The following is a 21,634-nucleotide window of genomic DNA, read 5'->3' as shown; positions in this document are numbered from 1 at the left end:
AAATTAGAAATTAAAATTAATAATAATAATAAAATAATAATAAAGTAATAAATAAATAATAATAATAAAAGTTATAAAACTTAAAATACAAGTTATAAATATTTAAATAGAAATTATATAAAAATTAAATTGGAGTTATAAGCTTGCATGGCAATTAATGCACTTCTCTATTTCTCATGTGTCAACAACACGGGGGTTAGTGCATCAATTAAACACATGGTGTCTACAACCCTATGGCTTATGTTGAAGGTTGGAAAAGACCCATGCTTAGTTGGTGACACCTTCCAGCTGTTTCTAGAAACATTCTAGATGTTCCTGAAAGCTCTTTATATTCAAGCATTCATAGAAGCTTAGTCATAGCGTTGGGAGAGCAATTGGAGCATTGGAGGACTCGAGAATTCTGAAGAAGGGAGGAGCTTGCTCTACGGATTTTTTGAGGAAGAGCAATTTAGCATCAGAATTCGGGTAGATTCTTGTGATTTTATTTATGCTATTTTCGTATCACGCATTCCCTGTCTTCTTCTTGTCTTCCATATGTCTTCTGAGAAGTTTCATATTTATATGCATTCTCAATATGGGTAGATTAATTGGAGAATTTTATATACATTCTATAATGCAAATATTTGATTTTTAAATTGTAGATATAATCTTGTGGAAAAAAAAAAAAACATACATGGTTATATATTCAGATCTGCATACATATACATACATACATACATACATACATACATACATACATACATACATACATACATACATACATATATATATATACCTATGTATATTTATATATAATGCACCGAATTGAGCGATTGATAAATTGCAGTGGGAAATTTAATAAATTGCAACATGATTCATATCGCATGAAACAAGTATATATTAAAATTCCGTGGGCACGTTTCGTACCTCGTGCCTGCGGAAGGCAGAGACCTGCCGTCGCAGGTCTGCGGCGACAGGGGTACTACGTACCCACTGTCGGCGCAGTGCCTGCGACCATAGGTACTACGTACCACAACAAGTGTTTGGGGGGGTTAATTAATATTAAATGTGATGCAAAGAAAATGTTTATGTTAAAACGTTTATAAACAATCGATTCTCATTGCCATATAATATGGTGTCAATCGAAATTGTTAAATCGATTTTATGAAAATGTATTAATATATTTACATATGTATGTATGTGTGTGTGTGTATATATATATATATATATATATATATATATATATATATATATATATATATATATATATATATATATATATATATATATATATATATATATATATATATATGTATATATGTAATATGTAAATATGTTATTTATAAATTTAAGTTATTATTATTTGATAAATGATTTATATTGATGGTTTATTTTCATAAAGGTGACTCTTTAATAATTTTCAACTATTTAATAATTTAATTGTTTTAAATTATTAAATAAGGAATTGATAGTTTGGTGGAGAATGTATCAAACAAATATTATAAATTGGAAAATGGATTTTTAGTTCTGTTAAGGAAAACTTATATCCAAAAACAATATATGTGTTCCTCCATTCATTCTTCAAACTTGGAAACTTAAATTGAGATCTCTATATTTAAATTTAAGTTGTAAACTTGGAAAAACTAAAACATGTGTTTACATTGTGTATTCTTTATGCTATTGTTTTGGGTTTTTGGGTTGACTAGTGTTGACCAGTATAGGACGTCTACCAGAGGCTTGGGGGTTATGTGATTGTGGTGACATGATGATGTTTTAATCTCGATCTTTATAAACCCAACCATGGTTATGTGATGGAATGCTCTATGCATTGTTTGTGATTACTGATTGTTATAGTTGAGATTCTTATGTATGAGACACTTGACTTAACCATTATTTTGGTCATCAATCAGTTATCCTTGGTTTATTTTCTAGTCACCATGATGGGACTGAAATGTGGATTTATTTTTGATGATGTCATGTTGTGACATGTTTGACTCAACCATCTTTGGAGTCTTCGATCAGTATGATTGAGATATATATTTTGGTTATTGAGAACCATTGGATACTTTGATTATCAGTGATACTTCAGTTGCCAATAGAGTGCTGTTGTGTTCATGATTTTCTATGGATGTTAGCTCATGGAGATTTGATGCTTTTATGCATATTTGATGATTTTATGGATTATCTTTTGTGATTTTGAGATTTATGATTCCATGAGCATTAGGGTAGGATATCTGCATGTAGTGACGGAAAGTGGCTTGCAATGGGGGTCGGGGCCCTAAGAGGCTGCTAGGGTAACTCATTGTAAGTTGGATTAATAAGTGATAACATTCACACCTAATACTAACTGAATGAACCTAAAAAGATAAGTTTTTTGTTCTCGCCCATGCCTTGAGTGCTTGTATAGGCTACGATGGGAGTAGTAAGATGCATGGTTGTGACCTTGCATTCTGTAGTATGCCTCGTCAGTATGAGAGGATACTAGTGGCCGCACGAAATTAGTATGGACCCATGGAGTTTAGCTAACTACCAGGGTAACTTATACATGATAATTGCGATGACACTTTCCCACTTGCATAGAAGGTTCCTACATGTCATTGTGTGCCTTTGGGATTAGATGTCAGATTTTGTGTTTGGAACCTTTGAGTTAGTATACTTTTAGGATTCTTGGACTTATGGAGATTTGTGCTATGTGATTTTGATAGCCTGTTTGGGACTTGAGATTATCTCCTTAGCACGGTGGGAGTGGACCACTTAGGTACCACACGGTCGGGTGGTAGTGTATTTTCCACTCTTATCATTTTGAGATTTATTGAGACATCGTGGCTGATGCGTCCTTCATGATGGTGGATATGTATCCTTTTTCATTGATGATTAGAATATGTTAGATGATGTTATCTTATGCTTTTATTTGCATGTTAGATTACTTCTACATATGATGTTGTATTTATTAGGAGTGACATTCCTACTATGTAATATCGATGATCTCTTTAGTGATTTGGAATGTTATGCACGGAGGGATGGCTAGGATCCACGATGGTCTAATGATGATATTAACAGTTGGGAGGAACCGTGCGCTTAGTTTATTATGTTTGATCTTTATGATGGATGTATATGTTTTCTATGATGTTGTATCATGTGATTATCTCTACTTTGATGTATCATGGATTAGAATAGGATGATGTCCTTATTCTATGTATGTATATTCTTTTGAGCTTGTCATACCCCGTGACATGTACAGTGGATGATTGAGTATTTGAAATGTAAGGTATAAACATTGGACTTATCATTATTATTTCATGTGGATGTTGTACTCAATGGATTCATGTATGTAATTCAACGTTAAGGAATCTTAAAGAATGTAATCTGTTATGTATGTTCAGATGGACATTGCTATTGCTTCCGTTATTGTGCATTAGTTATACATGGTGTTTACTTTCATGTAAGAAAAAAAAAAATTGCTACTAAACTTAGTAAAATTCTAGGTTAATTCTTTGGATCCCTTGGCGGGGCATTACAGGGATTCAGAGTTCATTCAATTCTTGGATCTGATTGATTGCTTTACAATCAACATTATCAACAATTATTACTAAAAATTGTACTTACATACATCTTCCTATTACCATGGAGACCCTATCAATACCACTAAAGTGTTTATTTAATTCATTGAACTAATAGCAATGGTGAATTGATATACAATTTGATTCAATTGCATTCAACTAGACAAGCTTAGCTTATACAAATTCAAAATAACTAGGTAAAAGAAATGGATACAAGATTCAGCTAGAAAAGATGTGGTGACAATTCATGTTTGTATTAATTTCATTTTGAAAACAATTGTATACAATTTAACAAGACTCAAAATGACTCAAGACAAAACATCTAAATCCTATCAAATTAATGTATTCTCATAAACTTGTAGGGAAAATATATCACAAAATATTCATCAAAAGCTTGGACCAAACAGACTTAGTAAAGACTTAGAAAGACAATAATTTAGACCCTTTCTCTAGCCTTGGAATCTCACTTATAAAGATTGAGATGTAACAAGCTTTAGGCTTAGAGAAAATGACAGTTGTCCTTTAAGAAAAAAGATATTTATATTCTATTGTCATAAAAGACAAAAATATGTGTAACAAAAAACCTTTTATCATAATATTCCTTTTGATAGCCTCCACTTCTATTACATTTTTAGATGCTACAAATTCCATGATTGGCCTTTTGCTAATCTGAATAATTAGTATATGTAGCTATCAGGTTCGCCAATGATATGTCAGGCTCTAATTCCTACAAATTTACTTCAACTCTGGCATTTTCACTTGCATCATCATGTACTATCAAGGTGATAGTTATACCTAGTTTTATTTTTGTGACATCACCCATCTAGCCCACAATACTTTCCATTTGAGATGGTTTCCCTTCTTTGTCTTCTTCTTTCCTTTGATCTGTCAAAGGTGCATCAATGATCTATATTTCATCTTGATCCATCTTATCATCATCATTTTCAACTTCTTCCCACTACTCATCAAAAGCAATATTTTCCATCGACTTGTCAAAAAGTGTGTCATCTGACCAATTAAACTATAGAATATCATTTTTCTTCTTGATCACATACTCAACCTTTTTATCAATATTAACAAAATCTTATTTTAAAGAATTAAAGAACAATTGGACCTTCACCATTTCTTCTGTAGTGGTTTCCCACCATGCATATCCTATTTCATTAATAACATTATTCATTCTCAAACAAAATAAATCATCTAATTCTTTGGCCCATTCATCTTTACTCTTCAGTTTATTCTTCTTATCCAAAGCAAGTGGGAATAAATCAAATTTCTTTCTTTTTTACTTATCCAAGTAGCTAACAATTCTTCTTTGTAGCTCAAATCTTTTATCATCAAATTCTAGAAGATCATTAGCAACATCATAAATTATTTCAATGTGGTCATGTGAAGATCTTATAACAGAATAACATAACAATGTAACCTCTTTTCTTCTCTTGCCCCACTTATTGACAATGGGTTTCAAAGCCTCATCACTTGCTTTTATTTCCTCCCATATGTTTATTATCTTTAACAATTGATTATAGAATAATGGAAATTCAATTTTGTCAACCAAATACATGAGAGCCTATCTTAGTTTATCTTCATACTGCACATTCAACTCTACATGTAATGCCCATAGGTTACTTTTCTCTTCTTCAAAATCTTTAGTTGTATAGTACTGTGGCCTTTGTGGTGTATTAGGAATCTCAATAAGAGGAGTGGATTTAAAAGGCTCCACTGGTGGGTGAAGGTATGTGATATTTCATCTAGAAGATTGTCCCCTCATTTTTTTTTCAAGTTCAATTCTTTTTTGAACTTCTTTAATGTAAGCATCCAAAATTTTGTCATACTTAGCCTGTAACTCCAACCTTTCCTTCTCATCTCTTTGTGTAGTGGCCAAAACTGGGTGAGATGTACCAACATTCAAATGTGCAACCTCCACATGGGTTGTATCTACCACTCTATTTATAATTATATTTCTCATTAATCTAGTGTCATTTGACTGTGAGGAGATAGTCCTAGGTCATTTCCTTAATTACCAAATGACTAAGGAATTCTAGTCTTCACTGAAGGTGGCACCTTTTATTTATTTCTTAGTTTAGTCCTATATGTTTAATTTATTAGAAACAAAATTAAAAACTAGAGTAGGTAGCGGTAGAATATTAGATGCTTTTACCATCTTTCTCCCCTCTTTAGGGGTTATAATTTGGAATTCTTGCATCATTTCTTCTTTTATTTGATTTTTCATGGCTGCCTCCTCCATTTCTAGATGCTCTGTTCTTAACTTATTACACTTTTCCTTAGATTTTCAAATATTTCCTCTCTATGCAATTTTGTAGAAGGCTCTTGTTCTAACAAAACTATGATCAGAAAAAAATTCATGACCAACCTATTCAATTATAGGATCTAGCTCTTTTCCTCTATAATTTGTTACTATCAAATCAAGGCTTGGCATTGGAGATTCTTGAGGATTTCCCTCTTCTAGCTTTGCCTAGGTAATAAATACTCCCCCTTGGGACCCCATCTATTCAACTTTCTCTCCAATGAGCTACTCCTCTCCAATCTGCAAAGGGGATTGGGTAGGCAAATACTCCTCAATGTGAGGACCTTGTTCTTTCATTATTTTTTGCCTCTTGGGCAAGGGCTCATCAGGTCTCTCTTCCAAGACAACACTAGTTGATTCTATTATTTTCTTTCCTTTTTCCATAGAGGTCTTCTTATTTTGGGTCACATTGTAGCCTGGTCTTTTTTGGACATTTAATTGTCTTGCTCCAACATTGGGAGTGAATGCCAACATTCTCATAACCTCCCTAGCTTTGTCAGGATAGGCATTAATGAAGAATTGTTTCTTCACATTCATTATTTCCATTATCTCAGGAAAAGTTATCATGAGTTTATTTATTTACCTGCCTCTATTTTTGCATTATCTAGAGGCTCATAATCCTTGTCAAAACAATGAATAAATTCCAAAACTCTTGAAAAAACCCTTCATTTCTCTTTTTTGGTCTCTTGCTCCTACAAAGAGAACTCATTTCTTATTATATCCTTAGGGTAATAAGGCTCATGTTTTATGGAACCAATTTTAGCTCTGAATCTAAAAACTAAATCTTAGAATCCCTCAGTATCACAAAAACATGGATGAGATACAACCATCTTATATTGGTCTAGTAATTTGTATAAAGACAGCCAACCACCCTTTGTGATTACAAAATTGAGCCTCTTTCTCTTTTTATCAAATAGTTTTCTTCTAATCCTCCTAGCCACCACAATATTTCAACTATCCCTACTTTTAGAGGCACCTGGTAGGGAAATACATGAGGAGTCCCTCTAAAACCATAAATTCTAAATACAGTTGAAACAGAGAATGGTATAATATCTCCCCAGTTACGTGATACTTTTATAATAGTAGGATTATCCACGGGCCTAATAAAATTTGGTAGTGCCCTAGGAACTCTGGGATTGTCACTTAATAAGAGGCACCTTAATCTTGAGGCAAAGTACCTATCAAACCTAAAAAAACTAGCATTCTTTGCATCCCAAGTCATATCTGCACTCCATAGTTGAACTGGAAGAGCTTCTCCCTCCTTTTCTCTTTTTAAGAACATTTCCTTCCCAAAATATGTCACACCTTTAAACAATAACATGTGCATCAACAATGAGCAGTGACCAAGAGTTTTTCCTACCTTTCCCTTGGCAATTCCAACCAAGCTTGTATCGATTTCTTCTGCTAAATATGAGGCAAAATAAAAAATAATATCAACACCAAAAGAATAAATTTGAGCTAGCATATACATACAAATTATAGGCATGATATTCTACTCATCCTCATTGAAAACCCTACATAGAGTCATATATATCTCCATAGCCTGGGAATTGAAATATTCCTTTTTAAAAGGTTCCCTAGTAGATGTTATGATTATTGGAAAGTTCCCAATTATTCCTATGTGTGCCCTTAGTACACCTTGCCTGACCTTATCCCTTTTAGATAGATATTATTTTTCTAATTGTTGTAGGTTAATAGGTATATGATGATTTGATAGTGGCTCAAGACCAAAAACTTCTCAAATTTCCTCAGGGCTTATTGTGATCAGGTATTCACCATCCAACCTTCTCACTACTCTGATTGTTGGGTCATAATTTTTAGCAATAACCTTTAATAGGTCATAATCCATGAAAACACTAGGGACCACTAGTTTTCCCAAGTTAAAGTTCCAAATATTTCCATGAGAGGCAAATAATTTCCTTTCTAAGAACCATTTTTTAAAGAGACAAAGCCTTGTTTGAGAAGTTTTGGCATCCCTAACCCAATTCCCCTTATCATACAATCCATCAACAATTTTAAGTCTAGGGTTCAGAGTGGTTGATTTATTCACTTGAGTAGATTCATTTGTGGACTCAAGCATTAACAACTCAAGGAGGTCATCATGTATGTTTTTAGATAAATAATCAACTTGACCTGAGAAAACTTTCTTTGGAGGCATGGTGATTAAAATTCTAGAATACTAGAAAGCTTTATATATAATAGACTGAGAAACTTACTTGCTTTTCACCATCCTATAACTATAATTCTACAACACACCGTGATTACTAGAAATTTCTTCATGTTTTAATCACCAAGTACAAGTTCTAAATAGCTATGAGCACTTTGGAAGCCTAGAGATTTGTTTGCCTATGAGGGTAATAACAAGATTTTTACAATATACTCCGTTCCTAGTTCGCATGAGGAGCTTTCAATCTTCATAAATGAATAATATGGAGAATAGAGTGTTACCACCTTCTATTTTTGAAAATATGCCATCGATTTCAATTTTTTTCGATGATCCAGGAATAAACTAAAAGATGACTCATTTCTACTTGCCAAGCTAGAAGTCAACCCAATAAACTTTCTCCTCATAAGCCTTTCTTTTACTGCTCGCAACTTGGACTAGACCCACTGGCACTTATGGATACGTGTCGCCTTCTTGTTATTTCACCATGCATAAATAGTGAGCAATTTCCATATGTGACATAATGACCATTGTCAATTCATTATAATCTGACAGTGTGCATTTGATCACTATTTTAAAGTGACTGTGGTGGGTCCCTCCATCTCTTCCTTTGGTCGGTATGTTGCTACTATTGAAAAACAAGCAATTCCTCATAATGACTTAGTGCCTACCATTGATGCGAATTTTATTTGACGGTGAGGAATCTGCTATTATCTTACTTCAACTATGGTGGGCCCATGCATTCCTTCCCTTGGTCACCATGTCACATGGAATAAACATTGCACAACTCTTGATGGTGACTTGGCAACAGTCATTGATGAAACTTTGATCTGACGATCCCAACTCTTTGTTTGCACTTTTCTTGAGTTCTTTTCCATGTCATATGTTATGTGGAAACACTTTGACATGCTGGAAAATCATATATAATATTTTAATCCCTTTTACAACACAATAAAATTAAGCCCCATCATGTCTTGTCTTTTTTGGTAAGGCACTATGTCACTACTGGTATAAAACATTGGTTTTCTAGTCATGGCATAGCGACCACCACATTCTTTAAAAATCTAGCACAAGAAAAAACACGTGTTCTTAATTATTGCCAATGTGTCATAATGATTATGTGCTGAATAAAGAACTTTTGGGACCCACTTTTTAATATAACTATTGCTACGTTCCATCTTTTTAGGCAATGCGCTATGTCGTTACAAGTAGGATTCCTTAATTTTTTGGTCACGACATACTAACCTCTCAGACTTTGCCAAAACTGGTGATAGAAAACAAAATGCCTTTGAACTAGTCCATTTCTTTGATACTGACATTTCTAACATTAGTCTAATTGTCGAGAACTTTAAAAAATGAAAAACTAGCACCCCATTTTTCTATTTCCTATCACTGTCTTTATGTTTCACAATGGTCGCTATGTCAGATATGATAAAATACTTGCAACTTCATTATATGACATAATGACCACCATAGATCTAGAAGAGATTTGACCGTAGGAACATTTTTGGGAAGAGGAGACTGAAAAGAAATAATTTTAAAAAGGTCTCCTAAAAGAATATTCAACTTTCAAAATTAATTTGCCCACTAATCCTTTTTTTAAAATAGAAACATATGACCCTACAAATTTTCTTGGGGCATACAAAATAAAAATAGGGTTTCACCTATTTTAAAAAAAATGAACTTTGCATAAACCAAACCCTATCATGTAGGAATACAAACTTGTCTAATTTTTTTACTTTCAAAAAATTAGACCACCAGTGGCTCTGCCTGGGGATAATAGACTACCTATACCTATGCAAGAATTTAGAATCTTTGGTAGAGCATACCAAATACCAAAGAGTGACAGTTTTTGAGAGAGCAACCACACTAGGAGAGCACTATGCACAAGAACTATACACAAAAACAAAAAAGATATACAAATGTATAGAAACCCTAAAACTACTATTCATGGATAAAATAAGTATTTTAGCAAAAATACCTCTTCAAGAACTATCCATGAACTGACAACTCAAGAATGTTACGTGATATATCCTTCAACAAATAAGAATTCTCTCCCCATGAAGCTTCAATTAGATAAGGGCCCAACCATATAGGATCAAATTTTCCATGATTTACCTTATCCTCAATCCTAGCATTCCACATGAGGACTAGATCTTCAAATTCAAATTTCTTACTCACTATTCTTTTATCATAAAGTGTCTTAACCTATAGTTGCAACTTCTGATTTCTGAGAGATGCTTCCTTACTAGTTTCAGTCAATCGTACCATCTCATCCAGTCTTTCCTACGTATCATCAATAATATCCTCATCATATGTTTGGATATAATTATAGAGTCCCATTAGATTGTTCTGAGGCGTCCATGCCTGGATTCCATACACAATATCAAAGGGTTCCACTCTTATAGCCTTTCTTATAATCACCTTGTTAGCCCATATTGCTAATTGCAATTTAGAATCCCAGGATTTCTTATTATCATCAAGTGTTCTTTTTATTACTTTCAACAAGGTCTTATTTGTAGACTCAACTTGTCCATTTCCTTGGGGATGATAAGGTGAAGATGCTAATGTTTTACTCCCATACTTATCACAAAATTTAATGAATTCCTTAGATCTAAAAAACATTGCATTATCTGTCATAATCCTCTGAGGACAATCAAACATTGAAATGATGTTATTTAGCAAAAAATTGTCGACAATTTTTCTAGTTGCATTTCTTATAGGAATTGCCTCTACCCATTTTGTGAAGTAATCAGTAGTAACCAATATTCATGAATAACTAGTACTAGACTTAGGAGAGATTTCGCCTATGAAATTCATTCCCCATTATTGGAATGGTTCTTGAACTTCCATTAGCTTTAATGGTGTGTTTCTTGAAAATTTTAATTTGCCTACAAATCTCTAACATGCATCATATTTTCTAATAATTATCTAAGCATATTTGAAAAGGGAAGGCCACTAGAATTTAGCTCTCATCACCTTCTGTGCAGTGATCTTGGCCTTATAATATCCTCCACAGATTCAAAAATGCATTTCACTCAACACTTCTTTTGATTTTTCTTGATCAACACATTTTAGTAGCACTCCTTCAAAATTTCTCCACCATAAGTTGTTCTGGACAATAATATATCTAATGGCTTGTAACTTAGTGCTTCTTTTTTCATTTTTAGTCAAATGAGATGGGGCTTCCATATGTTGTAAATAATGAATGACATTAGTATACCATTCACAATGGTCCATGTAACATAAGTTTAACCTCAAATCATCTGTTACTATATTGATATGATTAGTATCTAAGTTGGATTAAGCCATAAGCTTAGCTAATCCTTGACCTCTTACTAATTTTGTGATCTAAATTTCAATGTTAAATTCTTGGATCCTATTGATCCATCTGCACCTCCTGTTGAGAAAAAATGTCCTTGATAGCTGTACTAGGTACAAATGCAATAACAATGACACCTACCAAATAACACTAAAAGCCTTAACAAACTTCACCAAGGCATATGCTTGCTTCTCATTTATCTCATATTTTAGTTTAGCAGGCTATAAATTGAAGAAAGCAATATGTTGTTCATATCCTTCCTCATTCTTTTGTAATGAGACTGCAACTATAGTATGAGAAGATGCAAAAGAGAATATGTGCATTGGTTTTGTGTAATCTGGAGTTCTAAGGACTGGAGCATTCTTTATGGTAGTTTTAATGTCCAAAAATTATTGTGAAGGTTCACCATCCTAGTTGATAATAACTCCCTTCTTGAGCATTTTTGAAATGGGTCTACTAATCTTAGCAAAATTTGTAACAAACCTCCTTAGGAAGTTTACTTGCTCAAAGAAAGATTTTATTCCTTTTACATTTCTTGGCTTAGGCACCTTGTCAATAGCTGCTACTCTTTTAGGATCTATCTTTACTCCATCCTTTAATACTGTGTCCCAATAATTTTCTTTAGCTACCCCAAATGTACATTTCTTTGGATTTAAAGATACCCCATATTCCAAGGCTTTGATAAAGATCTTTTCTAGATGACTACAATGATCACCGACTTTCTTGCAATATACTATAAGGTCATCTTGGTATACCACCATATATTTATCAATATACTCAAGGAATGCTACATCCACAACTCTTTGAAAAGTGGCACTTGCATTGATCAAACCAAATGGCATCCTCACATATATGTAGGTTCCCCATGGAGTTCTAAAAGCTACTTTAAATTTTTCACTCTCCTTCATAAGGACTTGATTGTATCTTGAAAACCCATCCATCATGGAAATTAGCTCAGAACTAGTTACCTATTGCAATATAGCTTCTATATTTGGTAGTCCATAATTATCCTTTAGCGATGCAATATTTAAATTTATGAAGTCTACACATAATCTTATGTCTCCATTCTTCTTTTAGATAGGTACCAAATTTGAAATCTAGGTGGAATGTCTAATTGTCTTGATTATCCCTCCATCCCTTAGATTCATCAACTCCTCTTGCATTTTGGGGGCTAGAGTGGGATTTACTGGTCTGTATTTCTATCTGAAAGGTTTTTCATTATCTTTTAGTGGTATGACATGTTGGAACAGATCTTCCCTATAAGCCTTAGGTTCATCATATGACCATGCAAAAACATGTTTGTACTTCCTCAGCAAATCAATCAGTGGTTTTCTAATTTCAATAGGAAAGTTTTGGCCAATATAAACCTTCTTGGGAACCTCAGTAGTACCAAGATTTATTTCTAATTCTTGAGGCTTAGGGTCCCTAGTTCTAGGTTTTACTCTATCTTGATTATCAAAAATATTCTCCAAAACCACTAGCCCCCTAGGTACCTTGTTGGTTTTCAACTACATAATCTCCTAGCCAAAAATAGTTTCCTTACCATCAATGGTTTCAATTAAATCACTACAATCCATTTCTTGACCATGGTATTTGTCCTCACTTAACATGAAGTTTATAATATCCTTGTCATCTTCAAAAAGTTGCCAATTTTCAATATTGTCAGGTATTGAAGGTCTATTTTAAACTTCCATTTGTGAGATTCCAGCAAATGACATTTCCTTAGGTTTGATTGCTACATTTGATAGTAAATTCACCATTTTATTCTGACTTCTGTCCCTCCATGAAATACCAAATGCATCAAAAAACCCTATTGGATCCCAAACAACATTTCTATATTGTTTGAACCTTTTTTTTTTTGAAGCATAAGTTTCCTTTATCTGTGAAATAAATAGTTCAAAATCACCTATGACATGCAAAGTTTTTGATTCCATGATGGGTGGCAACTTTTAGTCCTAACAATGGGGTTTCATATTCTGCTATAGTGTTGGTACAAGAAATTTTTAGAGTAAATGAATATCTGAAGGTATTCTTCTGAAGAGAAACAAAAACTACCCCTGCCCCTGAACCTTCTTTGAACTAGCCCCATCAAAGTACATAGTCCATAGAACTGGTGAATCCATACAACATTCTACTTCATGTTCAATCACAACAGGAAATTTCTCTACTTCTTGCATGATTAATTCTGCCCTAAAAAACCATTTACACCATTGTTCAAAAAGCAAGTTGAATCCTTATCAATGCCTTCTCCCAAAATTTTATTGACCCTTGGCTCTCTATCTACCCTAACTACCTTATCACCTATATGGAAAGTTGCATAAGATAAGTCACATTGTAGACTACCTCCCAAAGCAGCACTCCACTTTCTAGAGAGCAACATCCCATAATGTGGGGGGATGTCAACCACAAGGACTGACGTGGTCAATTCTGCTTCAGGGTATGCAACTAACTTGAATGGTAGTGCACTGATAGTACCTATAATAGGGACTTCTCTAGCATCCATACCTATACATATGCCTTGTTTAGTATCTACCTTCATACCTAAAGCTTCCATTACTTTAAAAGGCATAATGGTGTTAGATGCCTCAAAATCTACCATGCATTTCTTTAGGGTTTTTCCTTTTATGATCAAACTGAGAAAAAATGGGTTAATATCTTCTATGTAGGTTACTGATGAATCATTCAAAAAGATTTGTGGGATTTGATATATAATACCATTATCTTCTACCACTACTGGGGTTTTTTGAAAGGCACTTGGTTCAACCATATTATTATTATTTCCTATCCCAGCCAACCATGATAATGCCTTACTCTTATGCTCCTCGATTCTAAATAATTTAGACAAAGGCACTTTGACAGTAATTTGTGAAAACATAAATATCATATCAATAAGTTCAGACACAGTGGGCTTCACAAGCATACTTGGAGTGGAAGCCCTTTAAATAGTAGGCACTACAGACTACTTGGCTAAATCAGATGCTGAATTCTTTTCTTGCACTACTATTCTAGGGGTATCACTTGTTTGAAATTGCACTTTCTTTTTAGGTTCCCACTTCTTGATTTTACTATCTTTGGCCTTTTCTATCTCAGTATGAGTCTTCTTACTCTCATCCTTCATCTTGTGTGTAATATCATTGATGAATATACCAGAAGATTTTCCAATATCATTTCTAATGTCCTATTGCTCAGGTTATAGTTTTAGATTAAGGTAAAAATAGGTTTTGAAGGGTACCTAAAACCCTTAACAGAAAAGAAAAAGATAAACCAATAAGCATAACTAGGTTTTACAAGGACCTAAAACCTACAGTTTAAAAGTTACAAAATCAAGTTTTACAAGGACCATAAAAAGAAACCAAGTTTTACAAGGACCTAGAACCTAGTTTTTAAACAAAATGAACAAAAACTAGATAAAAAACCTAGACGAAAAACCAGTTACCAGGACCACCACCATAACAGAGACTAGTTACCAAAGACACCACTAGCTACTACTATAGCTCTTTGATCATTTTTACCACCTCTTTTCCCACCTCCACAGTGCTTTGGATGGTATCAGCAACAAGTGCCCCAGTTACCACAGCTACCTTCTCTTTTGAGCTCTATCTTGTTCTTTTACTTGGAACACTAGGAGACATGATTTATTCATTATTTCTTTTCCCTAAGCTTGTAGTAGCTACATAAATGTTGGAAGTAACCTGATCTATCTTATTGCCACTCTCTTTGATCAAAAGATGAAGTTTGTGTTCATATTCCTTTAATTTATCTAGTATATTACCAACCTAAACTTCCATCTAAATGATCTTTGCACAGTCAACTTCCTAGTCTTATTGCATCTTTCCCACTTTTCTTTTCAAATTCATTAACTCATTATACATCCAGGAGTCAACTTGAAGAGAGGAATCAACCTTAATCTTAGCAATATGTAGGAAAGAAAGCATAGTGTCCTTACCAATAGATTCATCCTTCTCCTTCCCCATTTCTTCCTTACTAGTAGACTAACCCGTCTCTTTCCTTGTATCTTCCTCTACATTCACAACAACCTTGCTAGTGAGGTCCTCCTTTTCCTTCACCATTTCCTCTTTTTCATCCCTCACTCCCTAGGTATGCTCACTCTGATTTATTTCCTCTTCTCCAACATTATCCAACCCTATTTTTTTTATCATTGCTTTCATTAGCCTCATCCTTACCAGTCTCACCCTTACTGCCAGAGTAACCCTCCAAGTTTGAATTGAAATCTCCCACATCCATATTCTTCTCCTCCTCCATATTCTTTTCATCATTATGATCTAAATTCTCAAACTCAGTAATCTCCTCCACATTTTTCTGAGGAGTTTCTTGCTTCAGACCCCTCCTTCTCCCACTAACCCCTTCCTCACCCTTACACTTCCTAGAGTAGGTTTCACTATCAAAGCCCATATTTTTCTTAGAGTGAGGGGAAGACACAATAGCCTTGTTCTTATAGTTTTTCTCAATTAGTAGGATTAAGCCTTCATGTAAAATTGAATGGGACTCTTTTTTCCTATGAGCTTGAAGACTTTGGAGCAAAGAAAATCTCAGATAAAAAGGAAATGAGATCCTGTGCTTATACTGAAAATAATTTAGGAACAAAAAGTGAAATTTATGAACACACTTAGCCCTACCATCTAAAATAAAATAGTCATGCATGCAAGAGAGAACATCTTGCCAGATAACCTTAATTTGACCCAGCTCATTAAAGTCACGATTCTTCTCCAAATTATTTTCCTCCTCATCCATTTTTGGAAATTTCTTAAATGCAATATTTGAAATACTTGTTTCCTTACTGAATTTTATGTCCTCCTTTAGCAAGCCCATCACCTTAGCTATGAAATCTTCAGACAAATGCACCATTACCCTATGCATAGAAACCCTATCCTTGATCTAATTTTTGAAGAATTCCTTTGTGACTTGTGGTTTATAGCCATGAAGGTGCTCTAGATAAGTGGTGACATTACCCTTCTATAGAATCTGCCGAATAAAGGCTTTGGCGTTCCATGCTTTATAGTTCTTAGGTTCCTATTTTCTTGGTTCCTTACCCATTTCCAAAGACTTTTTTTCATTGTGAAATGCCGAAGTTGAGTAGACAGGTAGACACAAAGTATTAAGCAAAGCCAAGGAATTCATTAAAACAACTAAGGCACTCATAAAAACACATACGTGCCAAGCTAGGATAATAATCACATTTATGTACTTTCCTGGGAAAATAACACTGGCTTCTATAACCTCACTTCCCTATATCATTAAATTGATAATCTTAGCAACTATTTCCCTTTGTTGCGTGAGTTCTATCATAATTAATAAGAGATTTTAAATCCACACTCCTACTTAAGTCATCATGCCATGTCATCTTACACTCTTGCTACATAGCTTGGTTTTTGATCTAGTAAGCCACAACATTACCTTCACGGAAAGAATGAGATATAAAGACTTTCTCAAATTTATCCATTAAAGAATTAATTTTGATTACACTAGCTTCAATAGACCAATTTATCAAACTTTTACCATTAAGCATATTCACAATGTTCAAGGAATCTCCTTCCATCCAAAGGTACCAAAAACTAGTTTTCATTGCTAACCTCATCATATATAGAGTTACAATAGCCTAAACTTTATGGAAATTAGAAATACCAATATGTATAGAAATTACATTTATTATATTACCTTTGTGATCTCTCAAAAATCCTCCACAACTCACTTTGCCTGGGTTTCCCTTAGCTGCACCATCAAAATTCCCTTTTATCCATCCCATAGGAGGAACCTTCCATCTAGTATTTATTCTTTAATCTTCTTTCTTCATATTAGAGCCTTTGGAAAACATTGGATTTTCAATTTGAAAATATTTATTAGACTTTCTTTGGGACTCAAAATTTTCCTTTATTTTCCTAACAATGTTTTGGCCAAGCACCCACTCTGGCATTTCTTTATTTCTAAAGATTCTATTATTTCTTTCTTTCTAGATACCCCACCAGAGATGGGAAAGAGTAATTTTCCATAGGAAATCAACATCAGTATCCTTAGATGGGCAGATCCAACTCTTAAAATAATGTTCTATATTATTTTGATGAACCCAAGTAATATTCCAAAAGTTGAGAATAGAGCTCCATACTTGTTGGCTATTAGTATAGTTTAAAAAAAAGTGATCTCCATCTTCATAACCTTCTCTACATAGACTACACTTATTAACCACATTAATGCCTCTCTTTTGCAAATTTTCCTAAGTAAGAATTTTATTCTAAAGAAAGATCCAATAAAAGATATTTATTTTTGGTATAAGACCTTTTATCCAAGCTTTTGTCCATAAAGGGCGATTACCTTTCTCCTTAGATTTGAAAACAGAGGAAACTTTGAAATGACCACTAGAATTAGCACTCCATATCATCTTATCCTCCTCAAGGGGATACAAAGAAAAGGCATTCAACATAATTTGGATATTATGAAAAGCCTGGTTAACATCAACAAGGTTAACCCAATTGTTATTATGCTAGTAATGTCCCACAAGAGTCCCATACAATTGTTTGCATTTGTCAATATGGGTTCTATCCTCAAATTCCTCAATTAGGGGATGATCCATTATCCAAATATCTTCCCAAAATCTAACCTTCTACCTATTTCCAAATTTCCACGAACATCCTTTACTTAAGGTATTCTTAGTTCCTTGCACAACCCCCCAAATAGTAGAAGGGGAAAGAACATCAAGAGATGACAAAAAAATAGATAATTAAGGAGCATTAAAAATATATTTATGTTTTCATATAGAACTCCATTCCTCATCATCATGATAAACTCTCCATCCCTATTTGGCTAAAGAGCTCTATTCATACTTCACATTGACTTGATTCCCAATCCACCTTCCCTGATAGGCTTACAAATTTGATCCCAAGCTATTAGAGCCATTCTCTTCCTTTCCTCAGTTCTAGACCATAGAAAATTTCTTTGGATTTTCTCAATAGTATCTAAAATTTTTTTTGGAATTCTAAAAAGACTCAAAGCATAAGTGGGGATGCTTTGGAGACAAGCTTTAAGGAGGGTAATTTTACCAGCTTAACTCAAAAGGTTACCCTTCTAACCCACCAATTTCTTATTGAACTTCTTAATGAGATCTTCCCAAAAAGAATCTGGAGCTTTAGGTCCCAAAGGAAGACCCAAGTAAATACAAGGAAAAGATCCTATTGAACACCCTAGAATTTTGGAAATTTTTTTCTATATTAGGGTAGGGGTATTAATAAAAAATAAAGAGCTCTTATTTTAGTTTATCAAATGACTCGAAGTAGAAGAGTACAAACTAAAGGCTTTCTTGAAATTTTTGGCTTCCTTGACTTTAGCTTTTCCCATAAAAATAGTGTCATCAACAAATTGACCATGAGAACAAGTAAGAGGCTGAGAAGAAGGCTGCAAACCTTTAATATCCCCTTGCAAAACTAGTTTCCCAATACATCTCCCTAAACAATTGGCCATAATAGTAAAATGAATAGGGAATAAAGAGTCTCCCTATCTCAAACCCCTATAGGGACTAAATAATTTAGTAGAGAAACCATTCACTAGAACAACAATAGAAGTAGTAGAGATCAACTAAGAAATAGCCCTCACAATCCTATGATTAAAGCCAAAAGCCAATAAAATCTTAACAAGAAAAGCCCATTCTACTCTGTCATAGGCTTTCACAATATCAACTTTCATGATAAAACCTTGATTGTTAGAGCAAGATAAAGAATGAATATTCTCATGAGAAGCAATAAAAGAGTTTAGAATTTGCCTACCTGGGACAAAACCATTTTGCTGAACAACAATAAGAGACAGAAGCACCAAAAGCAACTTGGATGTGAGGACTTTTGAAATAATCTTATAAAAAGAATTACATAGACTAATAGGCCTGAACTGGTCTAGAGGATCAGCCCCAAAGTTTTTAGGAATAAGGCATAGGAAGGTGAAATTGATCTCCTTTAGCATTCTTTAAGCCCCAAAGAATTCTTTAACAACATCACATACATCTCTTCCAACCAGTTTCCATGCCTTTTGGAAAAAGAACATGGGAAAACCATTTGGTCCTGGAGACTTATCCCCTCCTAAGGAGCAAACAACTTTTAAAATTTCTTCTTCTTTAGGAATGGAACCTAACAATTTATTTTGTTCCTCAGTAATTAGAGAAGGAATCACCTTTAAAAGTTTAGCTTGATGAGTAGAATCAATGTTAGAGTTAGATGTCATCAAAGAAGAAAAAAAGGAGACCATCTCTTTCAAAATATCCTTTTCCTTAGTAATATTCAAATTACCCTTCTTAAGATATGAGATACGAGTTTTAGCTCTATGCTTTAGAGTAGAAAGATGAAAAAACTTGGTATTCTTACCTCCTTCATTTAGCCAAACCAATCTAGATCTTTGCCTCCAATAAATTTCCTCTTTAATAATAATGTCATGATACTCTACCAATTTTTCATTCTCTTCTCTAACAAGGTCAAGAGTGTAACCTTCCTTCTGTATCTTGCCCTAAATATTTTGTAGCTCTTCCTTAATACTTGATATAATCTCAAAAATATTACCAAAACCTCTTTTATTCCAGATTTAAACATCCTTTTTAACATTTCTTAATGTTGAAACCACTCTAAAAAGAGCAGTTCCTTCACATCTATGTTCCACCATTCAGCCAATTTACTCTCAAACTATGGGTGCTGCATCCACATTTTTTCAAACCTAAAAGAATTTTTTTTTTTGATATTAACCTTTTCAACAGAAAAAATCAAAAGGAAATGATCCGACCTAATTTTCTATAGTGCCTCTAGTTTACATACGAACTCTTTAGTCCAATTAGGAGAAATAAGAGCTCTATCCAATCGAGCCTGAATACAATCATCACCTAGCTTCTTATTACTATAGGTAAACTCAATTCCATGAAGATCCAAGTCCATTAAACTCTCCTTATTAATGAAATCCATAAGATTCAGTCTCTCGTCTAGCTGGCTCACATTACCTCCCTTTTTTTCATGGTCATAAAGAGGAACATTAAGATCCCTCATGAAGATCCATCTACCAAAGTAGTCTTTACTCTTTATATGAAAAAGAGTTTCCCATACCTTTTTCCTAGAGTTCTTTATATTTGGAGCATACATATTAAAAATATACCATACATTATTTTGGTCAATGCTAGTATTTTTAGCCACCATGAAATGTTTACTAGCATTTAAAATAGTTCCTGAGTAGTGGGATTTCTTTCATAACATCAGAGTTCCCCCTAAATCTCCTTCTAAACTACTTTCTTTTAAACAATAATCTTTAAAAGACTTAACTTGTTCAACTCTATCCTTCTCCATCTTTGTTTATTGTAGCAAAAGAAAATCTGGCTTATGCTCCCTAACAAAATTTCTATCAACGTCAAGTTTATGACTACTATTCAATCCCACAATATTCCAAGTAATTATTTTCATATTTTTTTTAGGGGTAAAATCTAGAATAGTTGCCTATCTTCCATAAGCAATATTCTACAAACTTTCCATTTCTCTAGTTTTCCTAGAAGATTTCCTTCCAGGTTTCTTTGGAGTTCCAACATTTGGTTTCACCTTGACTTGTTGCTCCAATTTACTACTACAAGTTTCTACTCCTTTAGGAACTGTATTACTTTTCTTTTCCATCTTTTTCCTTTGACTTGGTTTATGTTTCAAATCCTTACCTTCCAAATTCTTCTCCTCAAATTCAAAATCATTCCTAAAGGGAACAATTTTTTTGCACAAGGGTGTCTCAAGAGGCTTACGAATAACATTCTAGTTTTCAATAAACTGGATATTCTGGGATTCTTCCAGCACCATCAATTTACTTCTATCCAATAGAATGTTTCCCTCCTCTAATTCCTCCATCTCAACTAGGTCTTACCAGTTTGTATCATTCTTTTGATAAATAACTAATTACTTTGTCATGTCCACCATATTCTCTATATTTCACTTAGGTAAGGTAGAGTCTAACATCACCCTAACCTCCTAATTTTCACTGCTCAAGTTTTCCTTCAAGGTAGAATTTGGCATTATACTAGTTTCCTGAAGTTCTAGATTCAAGTTATCCTTCACACCCTTTGCATGAGTAACTTTAGGTTTCCAAACTTTCTTTTGGGTTTTTACTTCTTTCTTTTTATCTTCCTTATTAGTTTTAGGATTGTTCTTGCTTTTGTTAGGACAATTTTTCACCCTATGACCCTATTTTTTATAGGAAAAATAGAATTTGGGAGATCTTCAAATATAATTTCCTGTATTCTTTTTGCAAGTTTTGAAATTAGTTCCACTTTTTTAGGGAGGTGATTCAAG

At 33.7% G+C, this 21,634-nt stretch overlaps 1 pseudogene; it reads left to right on the top strand.

Annotated features, from left to right (window-relative positions):
* The first annotated feature begins 863 nt into the window (after positions 1-863).
* LOC149578210 (uncharacterized) overlaps positions 864-21,634 on the top strand; it is an 87,263-nt pseudogene continuing 66,492 nt past the window's right edge.

This window comes from Cupressus sempervirens, chromosome 1 (genome assembly GCF_028749045.1).
Source record: "Cupressus sempervirens isolate cs-2001-9-10 chromosome 1, ASM2874904v1, whole genome shotgun sequence".
In the NCBI taxonomy this organism is placed as follows: Eukaryota; Viridiplantae; Streptophyta; class Pinopsida; order Cupressales; family Cupressaceae; genus Cupressus; species Cupressus sempervirens.
The sequence above is the reverse complement of the archived record's forward strand: the minus strand, read 5'-3'. Positions and strand labels throughout refer to the sequence as shown.